Raw genomic sequence first — 5459 nt, 5'->3', positions numbered from 1 at the left:
TAACATTAAACAGCAAGCTGGTGTCATTTTCTTAGTTTCAACCAATCAGCTCATAGCCAATCTTGTGTCGTCTGCATTCTTATTCATGCCCCATACAGACACCACTGGATTATTTTGATGCAAATCCTAGATGTTATATAATCTCATTCATAAATATTTCAATATGCATCTAAAAGATAAGGACTCTCTTTAAAAACTTAAACACAGTACTGTTATTATACCTGAAAAGAAACAATAGGTTTCACTATAACCAAATATTCTGACGGTATTCACATTTCCTCCATCAGCTCATAATTTTTTTTCTGTTAGTTTGAATCAGCATCCATATGACTACTCAGTGCTTGAAATGCAGCTAGTCTCAATTGCGATGTGCTGATAATGTAAAAATACAACAAATTTCCAAAACTTAATAGAAGAAGATGCAAAATATTAATTATTTTTACATTGATTATATGCTTCAGTCATAATTTCAATGATTTTTGAGTATGTTAGATTCAATAAAAATATATTAAAATTGATTTCACCTATTCATTTTTACTTTTTTAATGAGGCTAGTAGAAAACTTAAAATTATACATGTGGTAAGTATTATATTTCTGTTGGATAGTGCTAATCTAAAGGATTGAGCAAGTTCAGGTTTGACCTTTTTTTGCAAGACTATTTCATAGGTGATGATGTGTTATTCCATCTGTAAGTATACAATGGTGGGCTCTCTTTTTTGTGCTAAGATTGATCAGTGGTCCAGGTATTACAGCCGGATACATCCATGTTAAGTACACCATCAGCTTTTCATCCAATGATTGAACATTTATTTTTAATATATTTGATATTATTCTATTTCCTGGTTTATATACTGATACTTAAAAGCCTTCCATTTATAATTTTCCATTTAATGAAAATTCCATATGAATGTTATTTCAAATATACTATAGATCTCTACATATGCTTTGGACTAATGCTCTCCAACAGAACTCTCTGCAATGAGGGAAATGTTCCATATTTGCACTGTTCAATATAGTAGCCATATGTAACTACTGAGTACTTAAAATGTGTCTAGAGCAACTGAGGAACAGATTTTAATTTTAATTAATTAAATCTAGATTTAAATAACCATATGTGGCCAATGACCACTGTACTGGACAACAGTTCTAAACTCACTAGCCTTCAGACTTTCATTAAAAGCTTGAACTAACATACTTTTTTCCCTTCTTGGAAGCTTCATACATACTCTTTGCTTTGCATGGAACATTATTCCCCAGACTCATTTCAAGGAAAACTCATTTCTATCCTAGAGGCCTCTCTTACTTCCTCAGATTCGTCTTTTACTTTCTCAGAGTGATCTTCCCTGGCCCTTCAATCTACAGTAAGTTAGTGTTTCCTATTATTTTTTTCTCATAAAAGTCTCCTTGTTTAATATTGACCCAATTTGGAATCATAATTATACACTCATGCGTGTGCATATTTATTTAATGTTTGTCTTTACTTTTTTTGTTTAAGAGAAAAGGCATACAAATTTATTAATGTACAGGGCTGGGGACCATAGAATGATTACCCCAACCCCTCAGTGGGTTACAGAAGATTATACACCCTTTCTCAGAGGCAAAAGAGGAGATAGGTAATGTAGACAATTCTTTGAGGAACAGTAAATGATTATTAGGGAGAAGGAATGGACCAGGGAGACAGAAATTAACTTGTAAATGATTCTCTTTGGAATCTGAATGAGACCAAGAGGCCAGCTTTATCCTGTGGAAAAGTCCATCCAGGTGTGGTTGCATTCTTCAGTCTTCTTTTCTGCAGTAGATAATGAGGTAACAGAAAGCAACTGTGGGCCGGGCGCGGTGGCTCACGCCTGTAATCCCAGCACTTTGGGAGGCCGAGGCGGGCGGATCACAAGGTCAGGAGATCGAGACCACGGTGAAACCCCGTCTCTACAAAAAATACAAAAAAATTAGCCGGGCGCGGTGGCGGGTGCCTGTAGTCCCAGCTACTTGGGAGGCTGAGGCAGGAGAATGGCAGGAACCCGGGAGGCGGAGCTTGCAGTGAGCCGAGATCGCGCCACTGCACTCCAGCCGGGGGACAGAGCGAGACTCTGTCTCAAAAAAAAAAAAAAAAAAAAAAAAAAAAAAAAAAAAAAAAAAAAAAAAGAAAGCAAGTGTGCTTCTTTTGGTAAGAAGCTTTCTTGGTCAGATCAGGAAATTCCGGAGAAAGTCCCTCCTTGGCAAGTTTATTTAGCTCTGGTGACAGCCTTGGTGCCCTCGGACACGGCGTGCTTGGCCAGCTCCCCGGGCAGCAGCAGGCGCACGGTTGTCTGGATCTCCCTGGAGGTGATGGTCGAACGCTTGTTGCAATGCGCCAGGCGGGAAGCCTCGCCGGCGATGCGCTCGATGTCGTTGACGAAGGAGTTCATGATCCCCATGGCCTTAGAGGAGATGACGGTATCCGGGTGGACCTGCTTCAGCACCTTGCACACCTACATGTGCGTCTCCTTGCGGCTGCGCTTGCGCTTCTTGCCGTCTTTCTTCTGCGCCTCAGTCACGCCCTTCTTGGAGTCCTTCTTGGAGCAGGAGCGGACTTTGATGGATCTGGCATGTCGAGGGCGAACTACAGGTCGAGGCGAACTAACAGCGACTCGAGAAAACGGGAAGTAATCTAATGTTTGTCTTTACTACCAAACTGTAAGCTTAATGAGATTAGGACCATATCTGCATCATTCATTATTATGTCTCTGGGACCGAGCACAATGCCTAGCACATATTAGGACTTCAATAAACAAAGGCAAAGTAGGGCGTGGGGCTGCAGCCGCAGATCTCCTGGGCTCTGGGTCTGGGAGCAGACAGTAGCATCTGACACTTCATATCCCTTAAAGAAGACCAAATGTATTCTATGACAGATAGGGAACCAGAGCCAGGGACTAGAGTGTGACTCCCTGACTTGTTAGAGGAGGTTGGAAAAAATGGCCTTGACTATCTTCCTAGGCAGAGGTGGGCAAACTATGCATCCCAGCCCAAATCCAACTGTCTGCCTATTTTGGTAAATGAAGTTTTATTGGAACACAGTTACATACATTTCCCTTCCCTCCCCTCCCCTCCTCTCCCCTCCCCTCCCCTCCTCTCCCCTCCCCTCCCCTTCCCTTCCCTCCCTTCCCTTCCTTTCCTTTCCTTTCCTTTCCTCTTTTTGAGACAGAGTTTCTCTCTGTTGCCCAGGCTGGAGTGCAGTGGTACAATCACGGCTCACTGCAACCTCTGCCTTCCCGGTTCAAGTGATTATGGTGCCTCAGCCTCCTGAGTAGCTGGGATTATAGGTGCGCGCCACCACACCTGGGTAATTTTTGTATTTTTAATAGAGACGGGGTTTCACCATGTTGGCCAGGCTGATCTCGAACTCCCAACTGCAGGTGATCCACCCACCTCGGCCTTCCAAAGTGCTGAGATTACAGACATGAGCCCCCACATCTGGCCAGAGCACAGCTACATTCATTCTTTTACATATTGTCTGTGGCTGCTTTTGCGCTACAACAGCATAGTTTAAAGTACATGCATGCACTGCATAACAATGTTTCAGTCAATGACAGACTGCGTATATAGCTGTGGTCTCATAAGATTATAATGGAGCTGAGAAATTCCTATTGCCTAGTTATGTCATAACTATCATAACATTATAGTGCAACACATTACTCCTGTGTTTGTGGTGATGCTAGTGTAAACAAACCCACTGCACTGCTAGTCATATAAAAGTATAGCATGTGCAATATGAACAGTATATACTTGATCATGATTATAAATGACTATGTCACTGATTTATGTATTGACTATACTATACTTTTTGTTATTTTAGAGTGTGCTAATTCTACTGATTAAAAAAAAAAACGATAACTGTAAAACAGCCTCAGGCAAGTCCTTCAGAAGAAGGCATTGTTATCACAGGAGATGACAGCTCCATGCATGTTACTGCCCCTGAAGACCTTCCAGTGGGACAAGCTGTGGAGGTGGAAGACAGGGATATGGATGATCCTGACCCTGTGCAGGCCAAAGCTAATGTATGTGTTTGTGTCTTAGTTTTTAACAAAAAAGGTTTTGAGCAAGTAAAAACTAAACTAAAAACAATTTAAATAGAAAAAAGCTTATAGAATAAGTATATAAAGAGGCTGGGCGCGGTGGCTCAAGCCTGTAATCCCAGCACTTTGGGAGGCCGAGATGGGCGGATCACGAGGTCAGGAGATCGAGACCATCCTGGCTAACACCGTGAAACCCCGTCTCTACTAAAAATACAAAAAACTAGCCGGGCGAGGTGGCGGGCGCCTGTAGTCCCAGCTACTCGGGAGGCTGAGGCAGGAGAATGGCGTAAACCCGGGAGGCGGAGCTTGCAGTGAGCTGAGATCCGGCCACTGCACTCCAGCCCGGGAGACAGAGCGAGACTCCGTCTCAAAAAAAAAAAAAAAAAAAAAAAAGAATAAGTATATAAAGAAAGAAAATATTTTTGTCCAGCTGTCCAATGTGTTAAAAAGTATCAGTAAGCTAAGATTAACTTATTGTTGAAGAAATAAACATAAAAATGTTTTTATAAATTTAGTGTAGCCTAAATGTGCAGTGTTTATAAAGCCCACAGCCTACAGTCTACAGTAGTATACAGTAATGTCCGCCGCCTTCATATTCATTCATCATTCACTTTTTGACTTAGCAACTTCCAGTCCTGCAAACTCCATTCATAGTAAGTGCCCTAAACAGGTGTACCATGTTAAAAGGTACAGTAAAAATATGGTATGAAAGGTTTTTAGGACACTAATATAATGATTTTTTTTTTCAGACATAGTTTTGCTCTGTCTCACCAGGCTGGAGTGCAGTGGCACGATCTTAGCTCACTGCAGCCTCTGCCTCCTGGGTTCAAGCGATTCTCCTGCCTCAGCCTCCCTAGTAGCTGGGACTACAGGCGTGCACCACCATGCACATTTCACACTGATCTCTTCCCTCATCTTGTGGCATTCTCTCTCTTCTCTCTTTCTCTCTGTGTGTGCATGTGTGTCTGTCTGCAAACTTCCCCTTTTTATAAGGATTATATTAATGTCTACTCTAATGACCTCATTTTAACTCGATTACCTCTATCTCCAAATAATGCCATATTCTGAAGTATTGGGGGTTAGGGCTTCAAGATATTTTTTAGGAGGGAGGATAGAATTTAACTCATAACGATGAAAAGAACTCTAATCTGTGTAAAATGGAAGACTGAATTAGAAAGATGAAGAGAGTATTGAGAAATTCACCCAAAATATACACCAGAGAGACAAAGATGTGTGTGCGTGTGCTTGTGTGTATTTATTCTGAACACATAGATGTGTATTTGTTTATCTCTTTACTTCAGTTAAGATACAAGAATGATAGACTGAAAGGTTCCAACATTCCAGCATATCTAATAGTTTTATTGTAGAAAGCATTGGTGGCTGCCTACCCAGTTGCCATTGCTTTT

The 5459-nt window shown here is 41.4% G+C and overlaps 1 pseudogene; it reads right to left on the bottom strand.

Annotated features, from left to right (window-relative positions):
• Positions 1-2223: 2223 nt before the first annotated feature.
• Positions 2224-2588, bottom strand: LOC126949016 (histone H2B type 1-O-like; annotated as a pseudogene).
• Between the last annotated feature and the right edge of the window lie 2871 nt (positions 2589-5459).

Source organism: Macaca thibetana, chromosome 2 (genome assembly GCF_024542745.1).
Source record: "Macaca thibetana thibetana isolate TM-01 chromosome 2, ASM2454274v1, whole genome shotgun sequence".
NCBI classification, from domain to species: domain Eukaryota; kingdom Metazoa; phylum Chordata; class Mammalia; order Primates; family Cercopithecidae; genus Macaca; species Macaca thibetana.
The sequence above is the reverse complement of the archived record's forward strand: the minus strand, read 5'-3'. Positions and strand labels throughout refer to the sequence as shown.